Source organism: Mobula hypostoma, chromosome 10 (assembly GCF_963921235.1).
Source record: "Mobula hypostoma chromosome 10, sMobHyp1.1, whole genome shotgun sequence".
NCBI lineage: Eukaryota > Metazoa > Chordata > Chondrichthyes > Myliobatiformes > Myliobatidae > Mobula > Mobula hypostoma.
This window is the reverse complement of record NC_086106.1, coordinates 132,731,477-132,749,259: the sequence shown is the minus strand read 5'-3', so window position 1 is coordinate 132,749,259 and position 17,783 is coordinate 132,731,477. Positions and strand designations below refer to the sequence as shown.

The window sequence follows — 17,783 nt, the reverse complement described above, 5'->3', positions numbered from 1 at the left end:
AAAGTGATGGAAATTGTGTAGTCAGAAAGGATTAATAAATTAGGCATTCAATTACTAACTTAATTGGTTCTGCACAACAATATGGGCAGAAGGGCCTGTTTTTGAGCTGTACTACTGTCTAAGATTTTCAATCTGGAACATTCTCTGCTGCGATCGGATGTAAATCAGTAGGCAGAGGATGGTAGGACATGCTACTGCACTCAGAACCAGGTGGAGAATTAAACAAGATGAACAATGGTGGTGGGACTTGAGTTCTTGAGTTATAGGGAAAGGTTGTGGAGGTTAGGATTTTATTCCCCGGAGTGTAGGAGAATGAGGGAGATTTGTTAGAGGCAGACTGACTTATGAAGGGTAAATGCAAGCAGAATTGTTCCCCTGTGAACAACAGGAATTCTGCAGATGCTGGAAATTCAAGCAACACACATCAAAGTTGCTGGTGAACGCAGCAGGCCAGGCAGCATCTCTAGGAAGAAGTACAGTCGACGTTTCAGGCCGAGACCCGTTCACCAGCAACTTTGATGTGTGTTGCTTGTTCCCCTGTGGCTGGATGAGACTCAGAATAGGAGTCATAGGTTAAGGGTGAAAGGTGAAATGAAAGTGTGGAACAAGCTGTCAGCTGAAGTGGTGTATATGGATTCAATTACAACATTTCAGTGAAGTTTAGGTAAGTAAATGATCCAGGTGTGCATGGATGGTACTAGTTAGAATAACAGTTCAGCAAGGACTAAATGGACCGAAGGGCCTGTTTCTGTGTTGTAGTGTTCTATGACTCGATAAGTAGGATCTGCAGGGGAGGATTGATGGTTGTGGGACTCTCTCTGATGGAGCACAGCCAATTTACAGACTGAAGCAGCTATATACACTGTAGCATCTAATAACATCCCTTCTGCAGGGAGGAATCAGATCCTTCTCGTCTTCAAATAACTAATACACCCACTGAGCTCCATGGACTCCTACAGAACTGCAAGGACAGGGAAGGACAGAAACAAAGTAAAAGGCAAAAGAAATCATCCTGAAGGAAGACCAGGGCTTGGATTGAGCCACTGCCGCACGGTGCCAGGGTGACCTCTGGTGCTGCCTGCCTGGAGTTTGCAGGTTGTGCCATGTATGGCCAAGGACATATGGCAGCTTTTGCCACGTATGGGTGGGGACATATGGCAGCTTTTGCCACATATGGCTGTGGACATTGGGTGTTTATAAAGTGGAAGTTGACAGTTTCTTGATCAGTAAGTGTCAAAGGCTATGGGAAGAAGGCAGGAGAGTGGGTCTGAGAGGGAAAATATGTCTTACTGTCTAATTCCGCTAACCCTGGAAACAGAAATGAGGAGGAATTTCTTTAGCCGGAGAGTGGTGAATCTGTGGAATTCATTGTCATGGATGGCTGTTGAGGCCAAGTCATTGAGTATACTTAAAGTGGAGGCTGTTAGATTCTTGATTAGTCAGGGTGTCAAAGGTTACAGGGAGAATAGGGTTGAGAGGGATAATAACTCAGCCATGATGGAATGGCTGAGCAGAGTCTCGATAGGCCGAATGGCCTAATTCTGCTCCAGTGTCCTATGGTCTTATGGTCTAATTGATGTGAGTGTGGAACCAGAGGAAATGGCAGAGGAACTTAATGAATACCTTACTTCAGTATTCACTATGGAAAAGGAGCTTGGTGATTGTAGGGATGACTTGCAGTGGACTGAAAAGCTTGAGCATGTGGACTTTAAGACAGAGGATGGGCTGAAGGGCCTGTATTGTGCTGTAGGTTTTCTCTGTTTCTAAGTGGTAGAACCTGGGGTCAGGAGGGGTTTGTGGTTTGATGAGCGTGCAAAGAGAAGTTTACACTGGAGTTTAAGTGCAGTCTCCGTAGCCTGAAGGGTCTGTTTCATAAACATAGGACATTACAGCACAGGATCTACCCTTCGGCCCACAATGTTGTGCTGACCTTTTAATTTACTCTCAGATCTATTGAGCTGAGGATCAATTCTTCCTAGGGTTGGTGTCTAATACCAGAAGGCATGCATTTTAGATGAGAGGGGGTAATTTCAAAGGAGATGTGAGGGGCAAGTTCTTTTCACGCAGAGAGTGGTGGGTGCCTGGAATGTGCTGCCTGGGGTGGTGGGAGAGGGAGATAAGTAGAGACATTTACACAGGCACCTAGATGCGAGGAAATGGAAGGATATGGACATTATGTAGGCAAAGGGGATTAGTTTAGTTGTTCATTTGATAACTGATTTGATTGGTTCAGAACAACACTGTGGGCCGAAGGGCCTGTTCCTGTACTGTTCTGTGTTCTTTGTAACCCTTCCCTCCCACATGACCCTCAACTGTAAATGTCCCTGATGTTTTTGCCTTCACCACCACCCCGGCAGGGCACTCCAGCCACCCACAACACTCCGTGTAAAATTACTACCTCTGACATCCTGCCTACATTTTCCCCCAGACACCTTAATATTACACCCTCTTGTATTAGCCATTTCTGCCCTGGGAACAAGTCTCTAGCTATCCACTCTATTTCTCATCCTCATTTGTTCCAAAGAGAAAAACCATCAGTATTTTGATACACTGGATGGCTTAATTCTGCTCCTATGTCTTATTGTCTAAACCCACATGGGAATTAAGGAGATTCTACTCTTCCAAATCTAAGTTCCATGGCTCTAGGAATTATTAGCAATATAACTCTTTATTCTGCATTCTGTTGTTGTTTTCCCTTGTTCTACCTCACTGCACCGTGTAATGATCTGATCGGTATGAATATTAAGCAAGACAAGCTTTTCACTGCATCTCAGTATGTGTGACAACAATAAACCAATTCCAAAACTCTCCTTTTATTGCCACCCATTTCCTCACTAACCCTAACATGTTGTCAGTGGCTGAATTTGATTTGATTGCCCTCCTACTAAGCAGATGGAATACTTTACTGTACCGGAGGCGGGAGATCAATGTATTGAACACTAGTTCCTGGCCCGTGGCCATTTGGCTTGAGGAAAACATCAGGAGTGTCAATTACACAGATCTTAAAAGGACTGAAACAAAATTATAATGTTGTGAGCACACTGCACTGACATCTTTTTCTTTCAGAGAGACAGCTATTTGAGGCACAAAGGGACTTGGCAGTCCTTGTGCAGGATTCCCTAAAGGTTAATTTGCAGGTTGAGTCTGTGGTGAGGAAGGCAAATGTGATGTTAGCATTCATTTCAAGAGGACTAAAATATAAGAGCAAGGGTGTGATGCGGAGACTTTATAAGGCATTGGTCAGACCGCATGGAGAATTGTGTGCAGTTTTGGGCCCTTATCTGAGAAAAGATATGCTGGCATTAGAGAGGGTACAGAGGAGGTTTACGAGAACAATTCCAGGAATAAAAAGGTTAACATATGAGGAGTGTTTGATGGTTGCGGGCCTGTACTCACTGGAGTTTAGCCGAATAAGGGGGCGGGGAATCTCATTGAAACCTATCGAATATTGGAAGGCCTGGACAGAATGGATGTGGAGATGTTTCCTATATTGGAGGAGTCTAAGACCAGAGGACACAGAACAGAGGGACGTCCGTTTAGAACAGAGATGAGGAGCAATTTCTTAACCAGAGGGTGATGAGTCTGTGAAATTCATTCCCACAGAAGGTTGTGGAGGTCAAGTCATTGAGTGTATTTAAAGACCAGTTTGATAGGTTCTTGATTAGTCAGGGCATCAAAGGTTATGGAGAGAAGGCACGAGACTGGGGTGAGAAGGATAATAAATTGTGGAATTGCAGAGTGATCTTATGGTCTTACGAGAGAAGCTTATCTGAAATGGAGGCTTCAGGAGGTTCAAAGCACATTGGCTCACCATGTCATGGGAGATGAATTTCCAGCAAGCATGCTGAATAACACAATCCAACGCCAATCACGGCAGCAAAAAAAAGTGTTTTCAGCAAAGCTGTTCATTTGTAGGTAGGAAATTAGCATAATTACCTTTATTTATTCAAGGAATGTGGGCGTTACTGGCAGAAGCACCTTTTATTGCTCATTCTCATTCTAATCCAATCTCTACTTGAACGTCCTTCTTGATTTCTCCAATTTAAAGTAATTGTCCCCCCACCCCTCTGCTTTCCCCACTCCGGCCTCTTACTTCTTCACCTCCCCTGCCTATCACTTTCTCCCATGGTCCATTCTCCACTCATATCAGATTCCTTCCTCTCCAGCCCTTTGCCCTTTCCACCTATCACCTCCCGGCTTCTCACCTCATCCCCCTCTCCAACTCATCTGCTTCACCTATCACCTTCTAGTTTACTCCCCTTTGCCTCCCTCCACCTTCTTATCTGGAATCTCTCCCCCCACCCCTCCTTTCCAGTCCTGAAGAAGGGTTACGGCTTGAAACGTCAGCTGTTTATTCATTTAAATAGATGCTGCCTGACCTGCTGAGATCCATCAGCATTTTCTGTGTATTATTCTTCAGCTACTGCCATTTCTCTGGTGAAGGCTCAGCCGCAGTGCTGGTGGGGAGGGAGTTCGAGAATCAACAGCCAGCAAACAGCCTGCAATGATGAATTCTCAGTCGCGATGGTGTGAGACGTGAGGGAAACTGTAGAGATGATGTGGGACGTGAGGGGAAACTGTAGGGATGATGTGGGACGTGAGGGAAATTGTAGGAATGGTGTGAGACGTGAGGGGAAACTGTAGGGATGATGTGGGACGTGAGGGAAACTGTAGGGATGGTGTGGGACGTGAGGGGAAACTGTAGGGATGGTGTGAGACGTGAGGGAAACTGTAGGGTTGGTGTGAGACGTGAGGGGAAACTGTAGAGATGGTGTGAGACGTGAGGGAAACTGTAGGGATGGTGTGAGACGTGAGGGAAACTGTAGAGACGGTGTGGGACGTGAGGGAAACTGTAGGGATGGTGTGGGACGTGAGGGGAAACTGTAGGGATGGTGTGGGACGTGAGGGGAAACTGTAGGGATGATGTGGGACGTGAGGGAAACTGTAGGGATGGTGTGGGACGTGAGGGGAAACTGTAGGGATGATGTGGGACGTGAGGGAAACTGTAGGGATGATATGGGACGTGAGGGGAAACTGTAGAGATGATGTGGGACGTGAGGGGAAACTGTAGGGATGGTGTGGGACGTGAGGAAAACTGCAGGGATGGTGTGGGATGTGAGGGGAAACTTTAGGGATGGTGTGGGACGTGAGGGGAAACTGTAGGAATGGTGTGGGACATGAGGGGAAACTGTAGGGATGATGTGGGACTTGAGGGAAACTATGGATGGTGTGGGACGTGAGGGAAACTGTAGGGATGATGTGGGACGTGAGGGGAAACTGTAGGGATGGTGTGGGACGTGAGGGGAAACTGTAGGGATGATGTGAGACGTGAGGGGAACTGTAGGGATGGTGTGGGACGTGAAGGAAACTGTAGGGATGATGTGGGATGTGAGGGGAAACTGTAAGGATGACGTGGGACGTGAGGGGAAACTGTAGGGATGATGTGGGACGTGAGGGGAAACTGTAGGGATGGTGTGGGACGTGAGGGGAACTGTAGGGATGGTGTGGGACGTGAGGAAAACTGTAGGAATGGTGTGGGATGTGAGGGGAAACTGTAAGGATGACGTGGGACGTGAGGGGAAACTGTAGGGATGATGTGGGACGTGAGGGGAAACTGTAGGGATGGTGTGGGATGTGAGGGGAAACTGTAGAGACGGTGTGAGACGTGAAGGAAACTGTAGGGATGGTGTGAGATGTGAGGGAAACTGTAGGGATGGTGTGGGACGTGAGGGAAACTGTAGGGATGGTGTGGGACGTGAGGGGAAACTGTAGGGATGGTGTGGGACGTGAGGGGAAACTGTAGGGATGATGTGGGACGTGAGGGGAAACTGTAGGGATGGTGTGGGACGTGAGGGAAACTGTAGGGATGGTGTGGGACGTGAGGGAAACTGTAGGGATGGTGTGGGACATGAGGGGAAACTGTAGGGATGGTGTGGGACATGAGGGGAAACAGTAGGGATGGTGTGGGACGTGAGGGGAAACTGTAGGGATGATGTGGGACGTGAGGGAAACTGTAGGGATGGTGTGGGATGTGAGGGGAAACTGTAGGGATGGTGTGGGACGTGAGGGGAAACTGTAGGGATGATGTGGGACGTGAGGGGAAACTGTAGGGATGGTGTGGGACGTGAGGGGAAACTGTAGGGATGGTGTGGGACGTGAAGGAAACTGTAGGGATGATGTGGGATGTGAGGGGAAACTGTAAGGATGACGTGGGACGTGAAGGGAAACTGTAGGGATGATGTGGGACGTGAGGGGAAACTGTAGGGATGGTGTGGGACGTGAGGGGAAACTGTAGTGATGGTGTGGGACGTGAGGGGAAACTGTAGGGATGGTGTGGGACATGAGGGGAAACTGTAGGGATTGTGTGGGACATGAGGGAAACTAGGGATGGTGTGGGATGTGAGGGGAACTGTAGGGATGGTGTGGGACGTGAGGGGAAACTGTAGGGATGGTGTGGGATGTGAGGGGAAACTGTAGGGATGGTGTGGGACATGAGGGGAAACTGTAGGGATGGTGTGGGATGTGAAGGAAACTGTAGGGATGGTGTGAGACGTGAGGGGAAACTGTAGGGATGATGTGGGACATGAGAGGAACTGTAGCGATGATGTGGGACGTGAGGGGAACTGTAGGGATGATGTGGGATGTGAGGGAAAATTGTAGAGATGGTGTGGGACAGGAAGTGGGGTCCGTCTATGCAGGGAATATATTTCCATCCAACCCACACATCATACTGCAGCTGTGTAAAACATTGGTGAAGAACAGAGATCATAGGTCACAGGACCATTACTGTGCTATATTTCTAAATAATAAAAATGATCAAAGATATAGATAGAACCATATAGTTTGTGCACAGGAAGTGACTGGCTAGAAAATTTGGTAGATGTCCGTAGCAGAGAGTGGGCTATTGATTTAGCAGAGCTCCAGGAATGGTGCTGGACTGCTCCAGTAGAGTTACATTAGAGATGATACTCCTAACAGCCTTTTCCTGCTCTTTAGCACCAGCAACCCAATGGCAGGGAAAGTCTTCACTTCCCCAGGGAGGTGGCAATGAATATTCATGAGTGTGTTTATGCAAATTTGTTTGACCTCTCCCACAGTACCTGTTCATTGAGGATTAAATCCGTGAAGTGAATCACTAAATCACAGCAAGGAGAGTTTACAAAGGAAATCACAGGTTGTACATGCACACAATATGCTTATACAGGAAGTGGCTCGTCAAACAGGACCTCGGCACATCCCTGGCACACGGATGAAAGAAAAGTGGAGGGCTCTGTTGGAGGGAATGGAAGCTAAATCAGAATCAGGTTTAATATCACTGGCATATGATGTAAAATTGGTTTATTTGCAGCAGTAGTACTTGGCATAAATAATAAAAATACTATGTTACAATAAGAACTCAATATAAAATTTTAAATTAAATCAACAGTGCAAAAATAGTAAGTGTTTGTGGGTTCACTGTCCATTCAGAAATCTAATGGTTGAGGAGAACAAGCTGAGGAGATTGATAGTGGCCGATGGCGGGGTGCAGATGAGTTGCAGCAGAGCTATTGATTGATGTGTAGAATGCAATGGAACGATGCTGAAAGTATTGAGTTTCAACGTAAAGAATGGAAAGGCATTGCATGGTTTATTCCTGTAAAGCCAAACACAAAGTGCTGGAGGAACTCAGCATTGAGAGAGGGGAATAAATATCCACCTTTTTGAGCTGAGACCCTTCATCAGGACTGAAAAGGAAGGGGTCAACGCCGGAATAAAAGGGTGGGGCAGAGGAAGGAGGCTCGCTAGGAGGGGATAGGTGAAGCCAGGTGGGTGGGAAAGATAAAGGGCTGGAGAGGAACAAATCTGATAGGAGAGCAGAGTAGATTATAGGAAAAAAGGAAGGAGTGGGGGTAGATTGGTGAGAAGAGGTCCGAAGCCAGATTGGGGAATAGAAGAGGAAGGAATTTCTTTACCGGAAGGAGAAATAGATATTCATGCTATCAGATTCGAGGCTGCCCAGATGGAATATAAGGTGTTGCTCCTCCAGCCTGTGGGTGGCCTCATCTTGACACAAAAGGAGGCCACAGGCTCACATGTCGGAATTGGAATGGGAATGGGAATTAAAATGTTTAGCCACCGGGAAGTTCTGACTTTGGTGGATGGAGCGGAGATGAATAAAGTTTATTGTGTTCAAAAAAGTTTGATTGTGGAGTGGCATGAAGGGGCAGCACAATATTGTGGGCTGAAGGGCCTGTGCTACTCTGTTTCATGTTCTAGGTGACAATGATAAACTGATTCACCAAATTCCCAATATAAGCAATGGGCACTGGAGCTACTGTCTTTTGAGATCATAAACATAAGAGATTCTGCAGATGCCAGAAATCCAGAGCAACCCACACAAAATGCTGGAGGAACTCAGCAGGTTATGCAGCATCCATGGAAATGGATAAGCAGTCAACTTATCGGCTGAGACCCTTCATCTGGTCTGGAAAGGAAGGGGAAAGAAGCCAAAATCATAAACACAAGAGATTCTGCAGGTGCTGGAAATACAGAGCAACACACACAAAATGCTGGTGGAGCTCAGCAGGTCAGGTCAGGGCATGAAGATTTACAGGAGAAGGCAGGAGATTGGAGCTGAGAAGGAAATGGATCAGACATGATGGAATGGTGGAGCAGACTCAATGGGCCAAATAGCCTGAGTCTGTTCCTGTATCTTACTGTCATCGATGGAAATGAATAAACAGTCAATGTTTTGGGCCAAGACCCTTCATCAGGACTGGAGAGGAAGGGGAAAGGTGCCAGAATAAGATGGTGGGGGAAGGAGAACAAGCTAGAAGGTGACAGGTGAGGCCAGGTGACTGAAAAGAACTCCGATCAAAGGAAGAGTAACACATCCAAAATGCAGGCCAGGCAGCGTCATATAAACATTTTGGCCAAGACCCTACATCAATACAGGTCTCTTGATATATTGTCTGCTTTACTTATCGATACACAGCGGACAAAGTGTCACTAACAACAGCTATCAAAGGACTTCAGTGACCAAGAACAGGTACAGTACCACCATTGATACTACCATACCCCATAGCATTGATACATGCAACAGAAATATGGATCTGATTTCATTCAGATACAGTTACTACAGTTACTAAGCAAATAAAATAACCATACTACATTGTCTGAGTCACTTTGGTTGGTATTGTGGATATTTTCCTTAATTAATGTCCAGACTTCAAAACTCCCCCCTCAATAACACACAGATGGCAGAGAATTCATTTCTCAGAAGTACGGTACTTGATGGATAATTAGAGAATCTCTTTGAAGTGGTAAACAAAAAGTCAAAGTTCAAAGCAAACTTATTATCAAAGTATGTGATCGCATCACCATATACTACCCTGAGATTCGTTTTCTTGCAGGCATTCACAGTAGACCAAGGAAATACAATAGAATCAATGGAAAACTACACACAGACTGACAACCAATGTGCAAAGAAGACAAGCTATGAAAATGCTTCAATAAACAAATAATAATAATAATGAACTAAGCAAATAAATATGTTTCAAGATTCAAGATTGTTTAAAGTGTAAAGGAGAATGAAATAATTGTTACTCTAGATCTGATGCAGCACAGAAAACACAGTAAGATAAAGAACATAATAATTAAAAAAACTCAAACACAATAAACATCATTGTATCACACAGCTTATTTACATAGATTGATTGTATGTCCATAAGGTGTCTCTAGGCTGTACATAAGGTGACAGATGTGAAATACTAATGTAGCAGTGGAGTTAGTGGGTGGAGGTGTTGATCAGTCTTACTGCTTGGGGAAAGTACCTGTTTTTGAGTCTGGTGGTCCTGGTGGATGCCATGTCACCTCCTCTCTGATGAGAGAGGGACAAACAGTCCATGAGTAGGGTGGGTGGGATCCTTCATGATGTTACTGGCCTTTTGCTGGCACCTTTCTGTATATACGTCCTTGATGGTGGGTAGGCTGGTGCCAGTGATGCGTTGGGAAGTTTTGACTAGTAGACCCTTCCTGTCCACCGCAGTGCAGTTTCTATATCATGCAGGGATGTGGCATGTTAGGATGCTCTCCACTGCGCATCTGTAGAATGGTGTGAGCATAGATGTGTAAAGTCCAGCTCTCCTTAGCCTCCTCAGAAATAGAGGCATTGGTGGGTTTTCTTGACTGTGTATAATGTGTTCTGAGACCATGAGAAGTTGTGTGAGGTTTGCACTCCCCGGGCTTGGAGACTGCTTAACTTTTCCACTGCTGTGCCACTGATGCAATGAAGGGTGTAAGTGGTACAAGTTCTCTCTGAAGTTGATAACCATTTCCTCTGTCTTTTTGACATTAACAGTAAAGTAAATTTATCATTAAGATACATATAGTATATCACCATATGTTACCTTGAGGGTCATTTCAATATTAATATTCTAAGTAACATTATATCCTCAGGATAATCTAAGCTAATTCTCAATGCATCAGATGAAGACTTTGCAAAACCGTCACATGAAATGGCATTGGTCCTGGAAGAGGTGTTACAGGTAGACAAGGAGGGGAAGACAATGTTCAGCACACTGGCCTTCTACAGTCAGGACAGTTGGGATGCTATGCTGTAGACATACTATACAAGACACTGGTGATAAGATACGTGGAATATTGTGTTCAGTTCTTGTCACTATGCTATGGGAAAGGTATCATTAAGCTGGACAGAATGCAGAGAAGGTTTATGAGGATGTTACCATGACTCAAAGGACTGCATTATGGAGAGGGACCGAGCAGGTTGGAACTTCTTTCACTGGAGCGTAGAAGAATGAGGAGTGAACCCAGAGAGGTGTATAACATCTTGAGGGGCTGAGGGGCATACATAGGGAGAATGCACACAGTCTTTTCCCAGTCTGAGAATGAGAAAACATAGATGACTGTAGATCATTTTGTGGAGACCTGTTTTCACCTTGACACAAAAGAGGTTTTTTTCTGTTATCAGTATCAAAAAAAAAAGCCAAATTGAATCCACTGTGTTTCACTGTTGTAAAACAACAAAGCATTAAAACTTCCGGGGTTGGGGCGGGTGGGGGGGGGGGTTTAAATATTTCGCAATAGGCACTGTACATGGTTTGAAAAGATTTACAGGCATATGGATCAAATGTGGGCAATGAGATGAACTTAAATGAATATCTTATCTATTATTGATTGATTGATTTAGAGAAACAGCACGGACAGACCCTTCCGGTCCAATAAACTGTGCTGCCAAGCGACCCACCTGATTAAACTTAGCCTCACAGGAAATTTACAAGGACCAATTAACCTACTAACCGGTACGTGTGAGAAGAAACTGGAGCACCCAAAGGAAACACACGCACTCACGGGAAGTAAAAGAACACACGCACTCACGTAAAAACTTTCTTATAGAGGACGTGGGATTGAACTGTGACCTTTGACGCCCCAAACTGTAAAACTGTCGCTCTAACTGCTATGCTACTGTGGCACCCCCAGCAATGCAATAAAATACCATCCAAACATAAACTAGACAAGCCTTTAAAACTCAGCTGCTAAAGCACCATTGGTCAGCTGGCCAAAGGATTGGTTCTGTGTTTTACGAGTTTGATTTGATAATGTTATTGATAAATAATGATGGGCAACTTATGGGAGAAGTCTCTGAACATTCCTATTCTCACTGTGATGGGGCCCAGTATGCGAGTGTCAAGAACAAAATGGAAGCATTCAGTGCTGTGTTTAGCCATAAAGGCCAAGTGGATATCCATTGTCAGTCCTTTCTGAGACTCTCACTGTCACAGAGACAGTCTCCAGCCACCTCAAATCACCCCCCATGACTGAAGAAACTATCCAGAATATGAATACTGTCAGGCCTTCTGCACATGCATGTGCAGTTCAACTCTTTGAGTGATCATGCAGAAAGTTTGAAGTTAATAACTCATCACCTTCTACCTTAGGCCACGAACTTATCAATCACCCCTGATGCGTTATTAACTTCAAACTTTCTGCATAACCATTCAAAGAGTTGAACTGCATTTGCATGTAACGAGAGCTGTATAATTCATCTCCTTCTACCTTAGGCTATGAACTTATCAATCACCCCTGTGTGGGCACTTTCTGGAGGTCCAAGATCCGTATGCCCCACGATCACTGGACTAAGTGTGTAAATGTAGGAGGGGACTATGTTGAAAAATAAATGTGCTAGCTTTTCTAAAATTGACTCTTTCACCTTAGGCCACAAACTTATCAATCACCCCTCGTATCATGTTGTACACCTCCATCAATTCACTTCTCACCGTCCTTCTCTCCAAAGGGAAAAGCCCTAGCTTACTCAACCTATCCTCTTAACACATTCTCTCGAATCCAGGCAATATCCTAGTAAATCTCCTCTGTGCCCTCTGCTCTAAAATTTCCACATTCTTCCTATAGTCTGACCAGAACTGAACATAATATTGCAAATATGGTGTGGAAGGCGAGTGAGGTCAGGAATAATATTGTATGTATCTAGTTGAAGAAGACTGGTGAGGTTTGGCGAGATCTTGTATTTCTCTATTAAGTTAACTCTCATCTTTCAGCCTCCTACACTCCATGGAAAAAGAACCCCAGCCTATTGAACTGTCTTTGCCATCACACACTGCATTCAAATAACAAAGACGTTAGATCATTGAAACACTTTATAAATTAACTAGACCGAGTAATGTAGAAATGGTAGATTTTCTTTTTGCAAATTGATAAAATGGCTGATAAATAAGAAAACATTAATCAGAAATGTTTCCATCACTTTACAGAGTCATTGAAAAATGTTTTTAGCTCAACAACTTTGGGTGTTAGATTTAAAAATACACACACAGAATACATTAACCTTTACATCTGTGCATTCCAACGATGTCAAACTGTAACAGTTCTCAATAAGTACTGATTACACAAAATCACACGGGGTGAAGAGAGATTTTCATGGAAAATCCCACAAACCCAAGTAGAAATAATTTTACAATAAACGTGCTTCTTCAACTTCCAGTTCCTGTTGAATGAATAGTTTTCATCCTAACAAATGGCCTTAAATCCGATGACTTTACAGCTAAGAGTGGAGCAAGGACTTGATCAGATCATTCTACTCCTCTTTCTGAGGAGGTTGAAGAGAGCTGGATATCTAATTTCACATCATTCTACAGATGTGCAGTAGAAAGCATCCAAACATGCTGCATTATTGCTTGCTACAGATGTTATAGACTGTAATAGTGACCATAACCCAGTAGTATGTCATGTGAAAGTAAAACTTAAAAAACTAAAGAAGCAAAAACCTGAACAATCCCTTGACTATTTGCAATTAATTAAAGAAGCCAACTTAAGACAAAAATTTACAATTGAAGTAAAGAATAGATTTCAAAGTCTAGAAATAGAATCTGTTGAAGATGATAGCAATCATGTAGAATTGAAATTTAACTCTCTAAAGGATGCCTTGGTAGAATCAGCAAAGTCAGTGATCCCTAAAAAAGAAAAAAGCACAAAGAATAAATGGATGACAGATGAAATCAGAAATCTAATGGAAGAAAGCAAATTCTATAGAATGTAAGTCCTTAGATAAAAAAGTTAAAAGCTTATGTCAAAAAGCCAAAGAAGAATGGTTAAACCAGGAATGTGAGCAAATAGAAAGAATCCCTATTACTGATCCAAAAAGGTTACATCAACAAATCAAGAATATCGCTGGTAAAAAGCTCCTCTGTTCTTCAGGTGGATGTTTGAAAGCAAAGGACGGTACCATTATCATGGAAAAAGATGAGATTATGAACAGATGGACTAAGTATATTCAGGAATTGTTTGAAGACGATCGAGGCGAAAAACCAGAAATTAAGAAAAACATTGAAGGTCCAAGTAATTTAAAATCTGAAGTTGGTAATGCAATAAATAAGATGAAGAAAGGAAAGGCAGCAGGTCCTGATGAATCAGTAATAGAACAAATTATCACCCTTGAAGATTATGGAATTGAAAAACTTACTGATTTAATCAATGACATTTATGAGACTGGAATAACACCAGAAGAGATGAAAGAATCGGTATTTATCACTCTTCCTAAGAAATCTAGAGCAATAGAATGTGAATTACATAGGACCACAAGTTTAATGAGTCATATCACCAAGATACTTCTAAGAATTTTGATGACAAGAGCTAAAAGTAAGATACAAGCTGAAATAGGCAAAGAACAATGTGGTTTTGTGAAAGACAAAGGTACAGCAAACACAATATTGATGTTAAGGATCCTATCAGAACGAGCTATTCAAGTGCAAAAAGATTTGTTTGTTTGTTTTATCGACTACACAAAAGCATTTGATAAAGTGAAGCACAATAAGTTATTTGAAATATTACAGAAAACTCAAGATCTAGATTCGAAAGACCTCCGCCTAATCAGAAATCCGTACTGGGAACAAATTGCCGCTGTAAGAATAGATGGAGAAGTGAGTCAGTTTACAAAAATCAAGAGAGGCATTAGACAAGGGTGTGTTTTCTCCCCGATTTATTTAATGTGTACAGTAATGAAAACAAATATCCCTCGGGATCAATAAAGTATGACTATGACTATGACTACGACTATGACTATGAAACAATATTACAAAAAATAAGAGACATCTTGGGAATCAAAGTTGGCGGTGAAAACATAAATAATTTCAGATATGCAGACGACACTGTGTTAATTGCAAGTACAGAGGAAGAACTACAAAACTTAATTGATATAATTGTTGAAGAAAGTGCAAAAATGGATCTATCAATCACAAAAAGACAGAATGTATGGTGATATCCAAAAAGAAGAAGAATCCTATCTGCAGGCTGAGAATAAATGGGGAAGACATAAAACAAGTAGAGAACTTTTTCTACTTAGGAAGCTGGGTGACATCAGATGGCAGGTGCGACTTGGACATCAAAAGAAGAATAGAAGAAAGACACCTTTACGAGAATGAAGAGTATACTGACCAATACTAAGCTAGGCATGACAACCTGTCTCAGAGTACTGAAATGTTACGTTTATCCAGTTATGTTATACGGCTCAGAATGTTGGACAATATCTAGTAACATGAGGAAACGAATTGTAGCAGCAGAGATGTGGTTTTTGAGGAGGATGCAAAGAATATCATGGACGAAACAAATATCTAACAAGGATGTCATGAACAGAGCAAACACAAAAAGAGAAATAATGTATGAGATCATGAAAAGGTAACGTAACTTCATTGGACATGTGATTAGGAAAGAGGAGTTAGAATGCACGGTAATGATGGGAAAGATTGAAGGGAAGAAAGCAAGAGGAAGACAAAGACAAATGATGATGGAGACAGCAGCCAGAGAACTGGAAATGAATTCCAATGAATTGATCCACTTGACCCGAAACAGGAGTGTGTGGGCCATGGCAGTCAAAGCTCAAACTGGGCACGGCACCTGATGATCGTGATGACAGATGTTATGGCCCATGATGTTGTGCCAACCTTTTAACCTTTTCTAAGATCAATTTAACCCTTCCCTGCCACATAGTCCTCAATTTCTCTATCATCCATGTGCCTATCTAAGAGTCTCTTAAATGTCCCTAATGTATCTGCCTCTACCATCACCTCTGGCAGCCTGTTCCACACACCTACCACAGGGCCAGTAACTATTCATATTAACTAACGTTATGTGACACCAATTAGGTATGAGAGATGTGAACTTCCCTCTATTCAGGACATTTACCAAAATATGTGTGTAAAAAGGGTCTGAGGGATTATTGGGGACCCATGTCACCCCAACCACAAACTGTTCCAGCTGCTACCATACAGGAAACGGTACCACAGCATAAAAGCCAGGACCAACAGGCTCTGGGACAGCTTCTTCCACCAGGCCACCAGACTGATTATCTCACGCTGACACAACTATATTTCTATGTTATATTGACTGTCCAGTTGTACACACTATTTATTATAAATTACTATAAATTGCACATTGCATATTTAGACGGAGACGTAACATAAAGATTTTTACTCCTGATGTATATGAAGGATGTAAGAAATAAAGTCAATTCAATTCAATTCAGGATTTCAGGAACAGCTTCTTCCCTTTCACCATCAAATTTCAGAAACGATAATGAACCCATGTACATTGCCTCACCTCCTCTTTTTCTTTTTTTTTGCTTTTTAATTTGTCGTTCTTTTTATTATTATGTATTGCAATGTACTGCTTCTGCAAAACAGTAAATTTCTCGATATACGACAGTGATACTAAACCTGATTCTGAATTCTGTAATTAATTCAACATATAAAATCTGCTTTACATCTCTTGACACATTTCACAGAAGAAGGGAGTTTTCTGTGAAAAGTTGATAAAGTTGTTGGTTACGTCCATCAGCCTGGAACTCCTGTTCAAGTTATCCAAGGCTGAACATTCAGAATGTGGTAGAATGTGGTAGAATATGGTAATTTGTGGAAATTCCTGTCAAATATTGAAAGGCCTAGATACAGTTGATGTGGAGAGGATGTTTCCCATAGGGAGGGAATCTAGGCACAGCCTCAGAATAGAGGGACATCCATTTAGAATGGAGATGAGGAGGAATTTCTTTAGCCGGAGTGTGGTGAATCTGTGGAATTCATTGTTGCAGGTGGCAGTGGAGGCCAAGACATTGGATATATTTAAAGTGGAGGTTGATAGATTCTTGATTAGACAGGGTATCAAATGTTATAGAAAGAAGGCAAGGAAATGGGGTTGAGAGGAATAACAAATCAGCCATGGTGGAATGGTAGAGCTGACTCGATGGGGCAAATGGTCTAATTCTGTTCCCATGACTTATGGTCAAATGCGAAATGTGTCATTTTCATATGGGTACTTTTGATGTTATTTGTTGTCGAAAAGGCACAGCAGCATCTACCCTTCTTAGGAGACTGATGCGTACAAGGCTCCTCGTCACAATCTGAACATCTTCCTAAAGGAGCATCAAGAGTGTCCCGTCTGGCTGCATCACAGTGTGGTACAGAAGCTGCAAAGCGTCAGATTACAAGACCCTACAGAGGACAGTGAAAACCACTGAGAGGATCAGCGGGGTCTCCCACCCCCACTACTTGTGACACTTACCGGAAACGTTGCAGACAAAGAGCCCAAAGCATTGTGGAGGATCCCAACCATCCATCCCAAAATCTCTTTGACCCACTGCTGTCAAGAAGGAAGTACAGGAGCATCAGGACTGGGACTGCCAAACTGGGAACAGTTCCTTCCCTCAGGCTGTGAGACTAATGAATACCCTGTCAGCACCAAGGTCTTGTTACTAGGACAGTGAGCTGTTTATTATTTACTGTACTGTTTCCCTCCCACTTACCCCTCCATTTTTCTATCATCCATGTGCTTATCTAAGAGTGTCATAAAATGTCCCTAATGTATCGGCCTCTACCACCACTCCTGGCAGTACATTCCATACACCCACCAGTCTCTGTATAAAATACTTACCTCTGACACCCCCTATAATTTTCTTCAATCACCTTAATATTGTGTGCCTTGTATTTCTATCCAGGGAAAAAAGTGCCGCTGTCCACTCGATCTATGCCTGTTATCATCTTGTACACCTCTATCATGTCACCTCTCACCCTCTTTCGCTCCAAAGAGGAAAGCCCTGCTCACTCAACCTGTCCTCATCAGACATGCTCTCTAATCCAGGCAGCACCCTGGTGAATGTCCTCTATAATAAAAAAGGAAATGATCAGCTAAAGTTAGCTTGGGTACCTTACACACGGAGACTGGAGAAGTTAGACCGGGGAATAAGGAAATGGCAGAGAAATTTATCAAGCCCTTTGCGTCTG

General features: G+C 43.1%; 1 protein-coding gene across 3 annotated transcripts in view; it reads right to left on the bottom strand.

Moving 5' to 3' along the window:
- fgf13a (fibroblast growth factor 13a) overlaps positions 1 to 17,783 on the bottom strand; it is a 483,723-nt gene that overhangs the window by 51,714 nt on the left and 414,226 nt on the right. The gene's annotated exons all lie outside the window — the stretch shown is intronic.